Raw genomic sequence first — 19124 nt, 5'->3', positions numbered from 1 at the left:
ACAAAGAATAAAGCACTTTATCATATTAAACCTGACAGGGCACACATGTGAAGTGAAGACCATTTCCGGTGACTACCTCTTAAAGCTCTTCAAGAGAATGCCAAGAGTGTGCAAAGCAGTCATCAAAGCAAAAGGTGGCTACTCTGAAGAACCTAGAATATAAGACATATTTTCAGTTGTTTCACACTTTTTTGTTAAGTATATAATTCCACATGTGTTAATTCATAGTCATGAAAATACACACTTATACAGTATACATATATATACACCCATATACATTATACATACACATATACAGTATACATATATATACACACATATACAGTATACATATATATACACACATATACATTATACATACACATATACAGTATACATATATACACACATATACAGTATACATATATATACACACATATACAGTATACATATATATACACCCATATACATTATACATACACATATACAGTATACATATACACACACATATACAGTATACATATATATACACACATATACAGTATACATATATATACACACATACAGTATACATATATATACACCCATATACATTATACATACACATATACAGTATACATATATACACACATATACAGTATACATATATATACACACATATACAGTATACATATATATACACACACATATACAGTATACATATATACACACATATACAGTATACATATATATACACACACATATACAGTATACATATATACACACCCATATACAGTATACATATATATACACACATATACAGTATACATATATATACACCCATATACATTATACATACACATATACAGTATACATATATATACACACATATACAGTATACATATATATACACACACATATACAGTATACATATATATACACCCATATACATTATACATACACATATACAGTATACATATATACACACATATACAGTATACATATATATACACACATATACAGTATACATATATATACACACATATACAGTATACATATATATACACACATATACAGTATACATATATATACACACATACAGTATACATATATATACACATATATACAGTATACATATATATACACACATACAGTATACATATATATACACATACAGTATACATATATACACATATATACAGTATACATATATACACACATATACAGTATACATATATATATAGACATACAGTATAAATATATATACACATATATACAGTATACATATATATACACACACATATACAGTATACATATATATACACCCATATACATTATACATACACATATACAGTATACATATATATACACACACATATACAGTATACATATATATACACCCATATACATTATACATACACATATACAGTATACATATATATACACACACATATACAGTATACATATATATACACACACATATACAGTATACATATATATACACACATACAGTATACATATATACACATATATACAGTATACATATATACACACATATACAGTATACATATATATACAGACATACAGTATAAATATATATACACATATATACAGTATACATATATATACACACATACAGTATACATATATACACATATATACAGTATACATATATACACCCATATACAGTATACATATATATACAGACATACAGTATAAATATATATACACATATACAGTATACATATATACACACATATACAGTATACATATACACACACATATACAGTATACACATATATACACCCATATACATTATACATACACATATACAGTATACATATATATACACACACATATACAGTATACATATATATACACACATATACAGTATACATATATATACACACATACAGTATACATATATCTACACATATATACAGTATACATATATATACACACATACAGTATACATATATATACACACATATACAGTATACATATATATACAGACATACAGTATAAATATATATACACATATATACAGTATACATATATACACCCATATACAGTATACATATATATACAGACATACAGTATAAATATATATACACATATACAGTATACATATACACACACATATACAGTATACATATATACACACACACACATATACAGTATACATATATATACAGACATACAGTATAAATATATATACACATATACAGTATACATATATACACACACACACATACAGTATACATATATATACAGACATACAGTATAAATATATATACACATATACAGTATACATATATATACACACACATATACAGTATACATCTAAATACACACATACAGTATACATATATACACCCATATACAGTATACATATATATACACACACATATACAGTATACATATAAATACACACATATACAGTATACATATATACACCCATATACAGTATACATATACACACATATACAGTATACATATATATACACACATATACAATATATATACACATATACAGTATACATATATATACACACATACCGTATAAATATATATATACACATATATACAGTATACATATATACACCCATATACAGTATACATATATATACACACACACATACAGTATACATATATACACACATATACAGTATACATACATACACACATATACAGTATACATATATACACACTTATACAGTATACATATATATAAACACATATACAGTATATATATATACACATATACAGTATACATATATATACACACATACAGTATAAATATATATACACATATATACAGTATACATATATACACCCACTAGATGGTGGCCCGATTCTAATGCATCGGGTATTCTAGAATAGGTATGCGGCCGACAGGGCGCAATCAGCAAAGCGGTGTTTAAATTTGGCGCCAAAATCGCTGATTGGTCGAGGCCGGCAACCGTGACCAATCACCAAAGCGGTGTTAAAACTTGGCGGCTATATCGCAGATTGGTCACGGCTGGCGGTCGCGACTAATCAGCAGAGAGGGGTTTAAATTTGGCGCCAATAATGCTGATTGGTCGCGGGCAGCGAACACGACCAATCAGCAGAGCGGGGTTTAAATTTGGCGCCAATAATGCTGATTGGTCGCGGGCAGCGAACGCGACCAATCAGCAGAGCGGGGTTTAAATTTGGCGCCAATAATGCTGATTGGTTGCGGCCGGCGGTCGCGACCAATCAGCACAGCGTTATTTAAATTTGGCGCCAATAATGGTGATTGGTCACGGCCGGGACCAATCAGCAGAGCGGTGTTTAAATTTGGCGCCAATAATGCTGATTATTTGCGACCGGTAACCGTGACCAATCAGCATAGCGGTGTTTAAATTTGGCGCCAATATCGCTGTATATGTATACTGTATATGTGTGTGTATATATATGTATACTGTATGTGTGTGTATATATATGTATACTGTATGTGTGTATATATATGTATACTGTATATGTGTGTGTATATATATGTATACTCTATGTGTGTATATATATGTATACTCTATGTGTGTATATATATATGTATACTGTATATGTGTGTGTATATGTATACTATATATGTGTGTATATGTATACTGTATATGTGTGTGTATATATATGTATACTGTATGTGTGTGTATATATATGTATACTGTATGTGTGTATATATATATGTATACTGTATATGTGTTTGTATATATATGTATACTCTATGTGTGTATATATATGTATACTGTATATGTGTGTGTATATGTATACTGTATATGTGTGTATATGTATACTGTATATGTGTGTATATATGTATACTGTATATGTGTGTATATATGTATACTGTATGTGTGTGTATATATGTATACTGTATATGTGTGTATATATATGTATACTGTATATGTGTGTATATATATGTATACTGTATATGTGTGTGTATATGTATACTGTATATGTGTGTATATATGTATACTGTATGTGTGTGTATATATGTATACTGTATATGTGTGTGTGTATATGTATACTGTATATGTGTGTATATATATGTATACTGTATATGTGTGTATATATATGTATACTGTATATGTGTATATATGTATACTGTATATGTGTGTATATATGTATACTGTATGTGTGTATATATGTATACTGTATGTGTGTATATATATGTATACTGTATATGGGTGTATATATGTATACTGTATATGTGTGTGTATATATGTATACTGTATGTGTGTATATATGTATACTGTATGTGTGTGTATATGTATACTGTATATGGGTGTGTATATATGTATACTGTATGTGTGTGTATATATGTATACTGTATGTGTGTACATATGTATACTGTATATGTGTGTGTATATATATGTGTATACTGTATGTGTGTATATATGTATACTGTATATGTGTGTATATATGTATACTGTATATGGGTGTATATATGTATACTGTATATGTGTGTAGATATATGTATACTGTATATGTGTGTATATGTATACTGTATATGTGTGTGTATATGTATACTGTATATGTGTGTATATGTATACTGTATATGGGTGTATATATGTATACTGTATATGTGTGTGTATATGTATACTGTATATGTGTGTATATGTATACTGTATATGTGTGTATATATATGTGTGTATATGTATACTGTATATGTGTGTGTATATATGTATACTGTATATGTGTGTAGATATATGTATACTGTACATGGGTGTATATATGTATACTGTATATGTGTGTGTATATGTATACTGTATATGTGTGTATATGTATACTGTATATGGGTGTATATATGTATACTGTATATGTGTATATATATGTATACTGTATATGTGTATATATGTATACTGTATATGTGTGTATATATATGTATACTGTTTATGGGTGTATATATGTATACTGTATATGTGTGTGTATATATGTATACTGTATGTGTGTGTATATATGTATACTGTATATATGTGTATATATGTATACTGTATATGGGTGTATATATGTGTACTGTATATGTGTGTATATGTATACTGTATGTGTGTGTATATATGTATACTGTATATGTGTGTGTATATATGTATACTGTATGTGTGTGTATATATGTATACTGTATATGTGTATATATATGTATACTGTATATGTGTATATATATGTATACTGTATATGTGTGTATATATGTATACTGTATATATGTGTATATATGTATACTGTATGTGTGTGTATATATGTATACTGTATATGGGTGTATATATATGTATACTGTATATGTGTGTATATGTATACTGTATGTGTGTGTATATATGTATACTGTATATGTGTGTGTATATATGTATACTGTATATGTGTGTATATATATGTATACTGTATATGTGTGTATATATATGTATACTATATATGTGTGTATATGTATACTGTATATGTGTGTATATGTATACTGTATATGTGTGTGTATATATGTATACTGTATATGTGTGTATATATATGTATACTGTTTATGGGTGTATATATGTATACTGTATATGTGTGTGTATATATGTATACTGTATATATGTATACTGTATATGGGTGCATATATGTATACTGTATATGTGTGTGTATATGTATACTGTATATGTGTGTGTATATGTATACTGTATATGTGTGTGTATATATGTATACTGTATGTGTATATATATGTATACTGTATGTGTGTGTATATATGTATACTGTATGTGTATATATATGTATACTGTATGTGTATATATATGTATACTGTATGTGTGTGTATATATGTATACTGTATGTGTATATATATGTATACTGTATGTGTGTGTATATATGTATACTGTATATGTGTGTGTATATATATGTATACTGTATGTGTGTGTGTATATATGTATACTGTATGTGTGTGTATATATGTATACTGTATATATGTGTATATATGTATACTGTATATGTGTGTATATATATGTATACTGTATATGTGTGTATATATGTATACTGTATGTGTGTATATATGTATACTGTATATATGTGTATATATGTATACTGTATATGGGTGTATATATGTATACTGTATATGTGTGTGTGTATATGTATACTGTATATGTGTGTATATATGTATACTGTATATGTGTGTATATATGTATACTGTATATGTGTGTGTATATATGTATACTGTATGTGTATATATATGTATACTGTGTGTGTGTATATATATGTATACTGTATGTGTGTGTGTATATATGTATACTGTATGTGTATATATATGTATACTGTATGTGTGTATATATATGTATACTGTATGTGTGTGTGTATATATGTATACTGTATGTGTATATATATGTATACTGTATGTGTGTATATATATGTGTACTGTATGTGTGTGTATATATATGTATACTGTATATGTGTGTATATATGTATACTGTATATGTGTGTGTATATGTATACTGTATATGTGTGTATATATGTATACTGTATATGTGTGTGTATATATATGTATACTGTATGTGTGTGTATATATATGTATACTGTATGTGTGTATATATATGTATACTGTGTGTGTGTATATATGTATACTGTATATGTGTGTATATATGTATACTGTATATGTGTGTGTATACAGTACAGACCAAAAGTTTGGACACACCTTCTCATTTAAAGATTTTTCCGTATTTTCATGACTATGAAAATTGTACATTCACACTGAAGGCATCAAAACTATGAATTAACACATGTGGAATTATATACTTAACAAAAAAGTGTGAAACAGCTGAAAATATGTCTTATATTCTTGGTTCTTCAAAGTAGCCACCTTTTGCTTTGATGACTGCTTTGCACACTCTTGGCATTCTCTTGATGAGCTTCAAGAGGTAGTCACCGGAAATGGTTTTCACTTCAGAGGTGTGCCCTGTCAGGTTTAATAAGTGGGATTTCTTGCCTTATAAATGGGGTTGGGACCATCAGTTGTGTTGTGTAGAAGTCAGGTGGATACACAGCTGATAGTCCTACTGAATAGACTGTTAGAATTTGTATTATGGCAAGAAAAAAGCAGCTAAGTAAAGAAAAACGAGTGGCCATCATTACTTTAAGAAATGAAGGTCAGTCAGTCTGAAAAATTGGGCAAACTTTGAAAGTGTCCCCAAGTGCAGTTGCAAAAACCATCAAGTGCTACAAAGAAACTGGCTCACATGAGGACCGCCCCAGGAAAGGAAGACCAAGAGTCACCTCTGCTTCTGAGGATAAGTTTATCCGAGTCACCAGCCTCAGAAATCGCAGGTTAACAGCAGCTCAGATTAGAGACCAGGTCAATGCCACACAGAATTCTAGCAGCAGACACATCTCTACAACAACTGTTAAGAGGAGACTTTGTGCAGCAGGCCTTCATGGTAAAATAGCTGCTAGGAAACCACTGCTAAGGACAGGCAACAAGCAGAAGAGACTTGTTTGGGCTAAAGAACACAAGGAATGGACATTAGACCAGTGGAAATCTGTGCTTTGGTCTGGTGAGTCCATATTTGAGATCTTTGGTTCCAACCACCGTGTCTTTGTGCGACGCAGAAAAGGTGAACGGATGGACTCTACATGCCTGGTTCCCACCGTGAAGCATGGAGGAGGAGGTGTGATGGTGTGGGGGTGCTTTGCTGGTGACACTGTTGGGGATTTATTAAAAATTGAAGGCATACTGAACCAGCATGGCTACCACAGCATCTTGCAGCGGCATGCTATTCCATCCGGTTTGCGTTTAGTTGGACCATCATTTATTTTTCAGCAGAACAATGACCCCAAACACACCTCCAGGCTGTGTAAGAGCTATTTGACCAAGAAGGAGAGTGATGGGGTGCTACGCCAGATGACCTGGCCTCCACAGTCACCAGACCTGAACCCAATCGAGATGGTTTGGGGTGAGCTGGACCGCAGAGTGAAGGCAAAAGGGCCAACAAGTGCTAAGCATCTCTGGGAAGTCCTTCAAGATTGTTGGAAGACCATTTCCGGTGACTACCTCTTGAAGCTCATCAAGAGAATGCCAAGAGTGTGCAAAGCAGTCATCAAAGCAAAAGGTGGCTACTTTGAAGAACCTAGAATATAAGACATATTTCAGTTGTTTCACACTTTTTTGTTAAGTATATAATTCCACATGTGGTAATTCATAGTTTTGATGCCTTCAGTGTGAATGTACAATTTTCATAGTCATGAAAATACAGAAAAATCTTTAAATGAGAAGGTGTGTCCAAACTTTTGGTCTGCACTGTATATGTATACTGTATGTGTGTATATATATGTATACTGTATATGTGTGTATATATATGTATACTGTATATGGGTGTATATATGTATACTGTATATGTGTGTATATATGTATACTGTATATGTGTGTGTATATATATGTATACTGTATATGTGTGTATATATATGTATACTGTATATGGGTGTATATATGTATACTGTATATGTGTGTATATATGTATACTGTATATGTGTGTGTATATATATGTATACTGTATATGTGTGTATATATATGTATACTGTATATGGGTGTATATATGTATACTGTATATGTGTGTATATATGTATACTGTATATGTGTGTGTATATATGTATACTGTATATGTGTATATATGTATACTGTATTTGTGTGTATATATGTATACTGTATATGTGTGTATATGTATACTGTATATGTGTGTGTATGTATACTGTATATGAGTGTGTATATATATGTATACTGTATATGTGTGTGTATATATATGTATACTGTATATGTGTGTGTATATATATGTATACTGTATTTGTGTGTATATATGTATACTGTATATGTGTGTATATGTATACTGTATATGAGTGTGTATATATATGTATACTGTATATGTGTGTGTATATATATGTATACTGTATATGTGTGTATATGTGTGTATATATATGTGTGTATATATATATGTATACTGTATATGTGTGTATATATATATGTATACTGTATATGTGTGTGTATATATGTATACTGTATGTGTGTGTGTATATATATGTATACTGTATATGTGTGTATATATGTATACTGTATGTGTGTATATATATGTATACTGTATATATGTGTATATATGTATACTGTATTTGTGTATATATATGTATACTGTATATGTGTGTGTATATATATGTATATGTGTATATATGTATACTGTATATGTATGTGTATATATGTATACTGTATATGTGTGTGTATATATATGTATACTGTATATGTGTGTGTATATGTATACTGTTTATGGGTGTATATATGTATACTGTATATGTGTATATATGTATACTGTATATGTGTGTGTATATATGTATACTGTATGTGTGTATATATATGTATACTGTTTATGGGTGTATATATGTATACTGTATATGTGTGTATATATGTATACTGTATATGTGTGTGTATATATATATGTATACTGTATATGTGTGTGTATATATGTATACTGTATATGTGTGTATATATATACGTATACTGTATATGTGTGTGTATATGTATACTGTTTATGGGTGTATATAAGTATACTGTATATGTGTATATATGTATACTGTATATGTGTGTATATGTGTATACTGTATATGTGTGTATATATGTATACTGTATATGTGTGTATATATGTATACTGTATATGTGTGTGTATATATACGTATACTGTATATGTGTGTGTATATGTATACTGTTTATGGGTGTATATAAGTATACTGTATATGTGTATATATGTATACTGTATATGTGTGTGTATATATGTATACTGTTTATGGGTGTATATATGTATACTGTATATGTGTGTATATATGTATACTGTATATGTGTGTATATATGTATACTGTATATGTGTATATATATGTATACTGTATATGTGTGTATATATGTATACTGTATATGTATGTGTATATATATGTATACTGTATATGTGTGTGTATATATGTATACTGTATATGTGTATATATGTATACTGTATATGTGTGTATATATGTATACTGTATATGTGTGTGTATATATATGTATACTGTATGTGTGTATATATATGTATACTGTATATGTGTATATATATGTATACTGTATATGTGTGTATATATGTATACTGTATATGTGTGTATATATGTATACTGTATATGTGTGTGTATATATGTATACTGTATATGTGTGTATATATATGTATACTGTTTATGGGTGTATATATGTATACTGTATATGTGTGTGTATATATGTATACTGTTTATGGGTGTATATATGTATACTGTATATGTGTGTATATATGTATACTGTATATGTGTATATATATATGTATACTGTATATGTGTGTGTATATATGTATACTGTATGTGTGTGTATATATATGTATACTGTTTATGGGTGTATATATGTATACTGTATATGTGTGTGTATATATATGTATACTGTATATGTGTGTGTATATATGTATACTGTATATGTGTGTATATGTATACTGTATATGTGTGTGTATATGTACACTGTATATGTGTGTGTATATATATGTATACTGTATATGTGTGTGTGTATATATATGTATACTGTATATGTGTGTATATATATGTATACTGTATATGTGTGTGTGTATATATATGTATACTGTATATGTGTGTATATATATGTATACTGTATATGTGTGTATATATGTATACTGTACCCATTTACTGCAATGTAGCTGGCAATGCCACCCAGCGGATCTAAGCAAGTCCCGGGGCCACAACAATATACAGCCAGTGCCCGAGTATAGGATGGAAGATTAAAAAAAAATCTTCAAAAATGTATTTAGTGTGAGGCATACATCAAAAATACATGCAATGCTTTTCCTGACAACTCTGAGTTTTATAAAGTGGAAAAAAACATTTAAAAAAACACTGTGTGAACATAACCCTAACTGCATTGTGACTGTGTATATACATATATAAGCTGCCCCTCCCCCACCATGTGAGCATTCTCAGCGTGTACTGACCAATTCTGTCCACCAGGTGGCAACAGCAGGAAATTACAGCGATGAGACAAGCACTGCATGACAGCCCCGCCCCAATCTGCCCTATACCAGACACGCCCCCTACCAACGCCCCGCCTCCGCTGCCATGACAACCGAATTATTTAATGGCAGAAAGAGAGACCTTATATGAGCAGAGAAGTAGCGGCCGGAGCGCGGGGTCCGCACAGGTGAGCGCCCCCTATAACACAGTGTATGTACTGCACGTCAGCTCTATGGCAGACTGTCACCTGTGCTGGATCCAGGACGTCAGGGGCGGACACAGACTGTAGTGGGCCCCTGTGCAAGAAATTTTGGGGGGCCCCCCCTGCCCTTCATAAGGCAACAAAGTTATGTAAACATAACCCCCCATGTGCATCTCTCACCCCCCCATGTGCATCTCTCATCCCACCCATGTGCAGCTCTCACCCCCCGTGCATCTCTCATCCCCCCCATGTGCATCTCTCATCCCCCCCATGTGCATCTCTCACCCCCCATGTGCATCTCTCACCCCCCCCATGTGCATCTCTCACCCCCCCCATGTGCATCTCTCACCCCCCCCATGTGCATCTCTCACCCCCCCATGTGCATCTCTCACCCCCCATGTGCATCTCTCACCCCCCCATGTGCATCTCTCACCCCCCCATGTGCATCTCTCACCCCCCCATGTGCAGCTCTCACCCCCCCATGTGCATCTCTCACCCCCCCATGTGCATCTCTCATCCCCCTGTGCATCTCTCATCCCCCCCATGCATCTCTCATCCCCCCGTGCATCTCTCACCCCCCCATGTGCATCTCTCACCCCCCCATGTGCATCTCTCACCCCCCCATGTGCATCTCTCACCCCCCCATGTGCATCTCTCACCCCCCTGCATCTCTCACCCCCCCATGTGCATCTCTCACCCCCCCATGTGCATCTCTCACCCCCCATGTGCATCTCTCACCCCCCCATGTGCATCTCTCACCCCCCCATGTGCATCTCTCACCCCCCCATGTGCATCTCTCACCCCCCCATGCATCTCTGATTCCCCCCACTCCTAGTTAATTAATTGTATTTAAAAAAAATAAAACTTGTTATACTTACCCCCATGCAATCCCTGCAGAATCCTGGCGCTCGTCCACGTCACTGCCACCAGGTTCTCCTGACGTTCGGCCATGTGACGGCGCCACATACATAGCCATCAGCTTTTGTTTTGGCCAAAAGATTTTTAAAGCCGCCACCACGATAAGGTAGACTCTTCTGGCCGGGCCCTACTCTAACCTATTAAAATTTTCTTAAAATATCCAATACTCTTTTTAGATATATTTTTATTTAGTTTTCTTTAAGGGAATGTGTCATATACATTTTTTTTTTAAATGACCAATAATACCACATACAGGGAATACCGCCACACCATGACCAGACCACATATTACCACAACATAGTGACCGAATAATACCACACAGAAGGGAGAAAAACTGCCACACCATGACCAGACCACATATTACCACTACATTACTAATATTACCACCACATTACTAATATTACCATAAGTGTCATTATACACGGGAGCTCTATACATGGTATGTATAACGTAAGTGTCCAGGTAATCTAGTGATCACCAGTGAAATTATACACAGGAGCTCTGTATATAGTGTCAGTGTACAGGTAATACAGTGATCACCAGTGACATTATACACAGGAGCTCTGTATATAGTGTACAGGTAATACAGTGATCATCAGTGACATTATACACAGGAGCTCTGTATATAGTGTCAGTGTACAGGTAATACAGTGATCACCAGTGAAATTATACACAGGAGCTCTGTATATAGTGTCAGTGTACAGGTAATACAGTGATCACCAGTGACATTATACACAGGAGCTCTGTATATAGTGTCAGTGTACAGGTAATACAGTGATCACCAGTGACATTATACACAGTGTACATGTAATAGACTGACTCACCGGTGACGTCTCTAGGTGAAGTCCTTCATCTTCGCTTTTCTCCTTCATCCAGCACAGACCGCCATCACGTCTTCCAGCCAGGACTCGTCTCTGCATAAAATAACACAGTTATCTAGAGCACATTCCCCAACTTCTACATTATGCAGCTGAATACAGACGTGCATCCACCATCAATATATGGTTAGTTATTATGCAACCTACCATTCCAAATATAAATTGTAATCCACCACTGTGCCCCCATTAACTGTAAATAGGCACTTAATATATAATTTAATTAGAACCTCTACTCTTTCCGCCAATTTGTTACCAGTCACACTCCTGCATCCGCAACGCCCCCTACTCTATACTTCCTGCTCCCCGCATTCAATATTTACATGCACCCCCTGCCCCAATTCATTATATCATGTCCGTGCTCTCCCCACCCCATCATCATTTATCATTTACTCTCCCCCACCCCACATTCGTTATGTGCAGCTCATTATCCCCCTACTCCCAATTCCCCCATGTGCAGCTCTCAAACCCCCCCATGTGCAGCTCTCATCCCCCCCCATGTGCACATCTCTCACCCCCTCCCCCACATGTGTCCCTCTCTCACCCCCCTCCCCCACATGTGCCCCTCTCGTCCCCCCCCCACATGTGCCCCTCTCATCCCCCTCCCCCACATGTGCCCCTCTCTCATCCCCCTCCACCACATGTGCACCTCTCTCATCCCCCTCCACCACATGTGCACCTCTCTCATCCCCCTCCACCACATGTGCACCTCTCTCACCCCCCCACATGTGCATCTCCCATCTCCCCCCCACACATGTGCACCTCTCTCACCCCCCCCACATGTGCATCTCCCATCTCCCCCCCACACATGTGCATCTCCCATCTCCCCCCCACCACATGTGCATCTCCCATCCCCCCCCACACATGTGCATCTCCCATCTCCCCCCCACACATGTGCATCTCCCTTCCCCCCCCACACATGTGCATCTCCCATCCCCCCCCCCCACACATGTGCATCTCCCATCCCCCCCCCACACATGTGCATCTCCCATCTCCCCCCCACACATGTGCATCTCCCATCTCCCCCCCACACACATGTGCATCTCCCATCTCCCCCCCCACACACATGTGCATCTCCCATCTCCCCCCCCACACACATGTGCATCTCCCATCTCCCCCCCCACACACATGTGCATCTCCCATCTCCCCCCCCACACACATGTGCATCTCCCATCCCCCCCCACACACATGTGCATCTCCCATCTCCCCCCCCACACACACATGTGCATCTCCCATCTCCCCCCCCCACACACACATGTGCATCTCCCATCTCCCCCCCCCCCCCCCCACACACACACACACACACACACACATGTGCATCTCCCATCTCTCCACTCCTAGTTAATTGTATTTTAAAAAAAAATAAAACTTGTTATACTTACCCCCATGCGATCCCTGCAGAATCCTGGCGCTCGTCCAAATCGCTGACAGCAGGTTCTCCTGACTTCCGGTCATGTGACGGCACCGTCACATGACCGGAAGTCAGGGGAATCATGAAGGCGCTGCTGCAACAGCGCAGCTCAGCGCTGAAATGTCCCGGACCCGGCGCATAGCATGGGGCCGGGGGCCCCATGAGGAGAGAGACGCACAAGAGGGGGGCCCCCGAGGGGGCCCCTACCGGCCGGGCCCCATACTGGAGTCAGGGCAGTCATGCCCTGATGGCGGCCCTGCTGGAGGCTGGAGGGGCCCCCTCTCCCTCGGGGCCCCGTTCAATGAACCGGCTGCACGGGCGGTAGTTCCGCCCCTGCGACGTGTTACACTTATATCTGTGCAGAGACACAGAGGACGCAGCGGGGCCTGTAGCTATATATGTGTGTGTATATATGTATACTATATATGTGTGTATATATGTATAATGTATATGTGTGTATATATGTATACTGTATGTGTATATATATGTATACTGTATATGTGTGTGTATATATGTATACTGTAAATGTGTGTATTTGTGTATACTGTATATGTGTGTGTATATATATATATGTATACTGTATATGTGTGTGTGTGTATGTTTGTGTGTGTATATATGTATACTGTATATGTGTGTGTGTATATATGTATACTGTATATGTGTGTGTGTATATATGTATACTGTATATGTGTGTATATGTATACTGTATATGTGTGTATATATATGTATACTGTATATGTGTGTATATATGTATACTGTATATGTGTGTATATATGTATACTGTATATGTGTGTGTATATATATGTATACTGTATATGTGTGTATATATGTATACTGTATGTGTATATATATGTATACTGTATGTGTATATATATATGTATACTGTATGTGTATATATATGTATACTGTATGTGTATATATATATATGTATACTGTATATGTGTGTATATGTATACTGTATGTGTGTGTATATATATGTATACTGTATATGTGTGTATATATGTATACTGTATATGTGTGTGTATATATATGTATACTGTATATGTGTGTATATATGTATACTGTATATGTGTGTGTGTGTATATGTATACTGTATATGTGTGTGTGTGTATATGTATACTGTATATGTGTGTGTATATATGTATACTGTATATGTGTGTATATATGTATACTGTATATGTGTGTGTGTCTATATATGTATACTATATATGTGTGTATATATGTATACTGTATGTGTATATATATGTATACTGTATATATGTATACTGTAAATGTGTGTATTTGTGTATACTGTATATGTGTGTGTATATATATATATATATGTATACTGTATATGTGTGTGTGTGTATATATGTATACTGTATATGTGTGTGTGTATATATGTATACTGTATATGTGTGTATATGTATACTGTATATGTGTGTATATATATGTATACTGTATATGTGTGTATATATGTATACTGTATATGTGTGTATATATATGTATACTGTATATGTGTGTATATATGTATACTGTATATGTGTGTATATATGTATACTGTATGTGTGTGTGTATATATATGTATACTGTATATGTGTGTATATATGTATACTGTATGTGTATATATATGTATACTGTATATGTGTATATATATGTATACTGTATATGTGTGTATATGTATACTGTATGTGTGTGTATATATATGTATACTGTATATGTGTGTATATATGTATACTGTATATGGGTGTATATATGTATACTGTATGTGTGTGTATATATGTATACTGTATGTGTGTATATATATGTATACTGTATATGTGTGTGTATATATATGTATACTGTATATGTGTGTATATATGTATACTGTATATGTGTGTGTGTGTATATGTATACTGTATATGTGTGTGTATATATGTATACTGTATATGTGTGTATATATGTATACTGTATATGTGTGTATATGTATACTGTAAATGTGTGTATTTGTATACTGTAAATGTGTGTATTTGTGTATACTGTATATGTGTGTGTATGTATATATGTATACTGTATATGTGTGTGTATCTGTGTGTGTATATATGTATACTGTATATATGTGTGTATATATGTATACTGTATATGTGTGTGTATATATGTATACTGTAAATGTGTGTATTTGTGTATACTGTATATGTGTGTGTATATATATATGTATACTGTATATGTGTGTGTGTGTATGTGTGTGTGTATATATGTATACTGTATATGTGTGTGTATATATATGTATACTGTATATGTGTGTGTATATGCTGTATTACTGTATATATGCGTGTATATATGTATACTGTATATGTGTGTATATATATATATGTATACTGTGTATATGTGTGTATATATATATGTATACTGTATATGTGTGTGTATATGTATGTATACTGTATATGTGTGTGTATATATGTATACTGTATGTGTGTGTGTATATGTATATATATGTATACTGTATATGTGTGTATATGTATACTGTATATGTGTGTGTATATGTATATATATGTATACTGTATATGTGTGTATATGTATACTGTATATGTGTGTGTATATGCTGTATTACTGTATATATGCGTGTATATATGTATACTGTATATGTGTGTGTATATGCTGTATTACTGTATATATGCGTGTATATATGTATACTGTATATGTGTGTATATATGTATACTGTATATGTGGGTGTATATATGTATACTGTATGTGTGTATATATGTATACTGTATATGTGGGTGTATATATATATACTGTATGTGTGTATATATGTATACTGTATATGTGTGTGTGTGTATGTGTGTGTGTGTATATATGTATACTGTATATGTGTGTGTATATATGTATACTGTATATGTGTGTGTATATATATGTATACTGTATATGTGTGTGTATATGTATACTGTATATGTGTGTGTATATGCTGTATTACTGTATATATGCGTGTATATATGTATACTGTATATGTGTGTGTATATGTATACTGTATATGTGTGTGTATATGCTGTATTACTGTATATATGCGTGTATATATGTATACTGTATATGTGTGTATATATGTATACTGTATATGTGGGTGTATATATGTATACTGTATGTGTGTATATATGTATACTGTATGTGTGTATATATGTATACTGTATATGTGTGTGTATATATGTATACTGTATATGTGTGTATATGTATACTGTATATGTGTGTATATATATGTATACTGTATATGTGTGTATATATATGTATACTGTATATGTGTGTATATATATGTATACTGTATGTGTATATATATGTATACTGTATGTGTGTATATATATGTATACTGTATGTGTGTGTGTATATATGTATACTGTATATGTGTGTATATATGTATACTGTATATGTGGGTGTATATATGTATACTGTATGTGGGTGTATATATGTATACTGTATGTGTGTGTATATGTATACTGTATATGTGTGTATATGTATACTGTATATGTGTGTGTATATATATGTATACTGTATATGTGTGTATATATGTATACTGTATATGTGTGTATATATGTATACTGTATATGTGTGTGTATATATATGTATACTGTATATGTGTGTATATATGTATACTGTATATGTGTGTGTATATATGTATACTGTATATGTGTGTGTATATATATGTATACTGTATATGTGTGTGTATATGTATACTGTATATGTGTGTGTATATGCTGTATTACTGTATATATGCGTGTATATATGTATACTGTATATGTGTGTGTATATGTATACTGTATATGTGTGTGTATATGCTGTATTACTGTATATATGCGTGTATATATGTATACTGTATATGTGTGTATATATGTATACTGTATATGTGGGTGTATATATGTATACTGTATGTGTGTATATATGTATACTGTATGTGTGTATATATGTATACTGTATATGTGTGTGTATATATGTATACTGTATATGTGTGTATATGTATACTGTATATGTGTGTATATATATGTATACTGTATATGTGTGTATATATATGTATACTGTATATGTGTGTATATATATGTATACTGTATGTGTATATATATGTATACTGTATGTGTGTATATATATGTATACTGTATGTGTGTGTGTATATATGTATACTGTATATGTGTGTATATATGTATACTGTATATGTGGGTGTATATATGTATACTGTATGTGGGTGTATATATGTATACTGTATGTGTGTGTATATGTATACTGTATATGTGTGTATATGTATACTGTATATGTGTGTGTATATATATGTATACTGTATATGTGTGTATATATATGTATACTGTATATGTGTGTATATATATATGTATACTGTATATGTGTGTGTGTATATGCTGTATTACTGTATATATGCGTGTATATATGTATACTGTATATGTGTGTATATATATGTATACTGTATATGTGTATATATATATGTATACTGTATATGTTTGTATATATGTATACTGTATATGTGTGTATATGTGTGTATATATATGTGTGTATATATATGTATACTGTATATGTGTGTATATATGTATACTGTATGTGTGTATATATATGTATACTGTATATGTGTATATATATGTATACTGTATATGTGTGTATATATATGTGTATATATATGTATACTGTATATGTGTGTGTATATATGTATACTGTATGTGTGTATATATATGTATATATACAGTATATATGTGTATATATGTATACTGTATATGGGTGTGTATATGTATACTGTATATGTGTGTGTATA

This window comes from Phyllobates terribilis, unplaced genomic scaffold, assembly GCF_046119375.1.
Source record: "Phyllobates terribilis strain yellow unplaced genomic scaffold, ASM4611937v1 Scaffold_76__1_contigs__length_6945272, whole genome shotgun sequence".
NCBI classification, from domain to species: Eukaryota; Metazoa; Chordata; class Amphibia; order Anura; family Dendrobatidae; genus Phyllobates; species Phyllobates terribilis.
The sequence above is the reverse complement of the archived record's forward strand: the minus strand, read 5'-3'. Positions refer to the sequence as shown.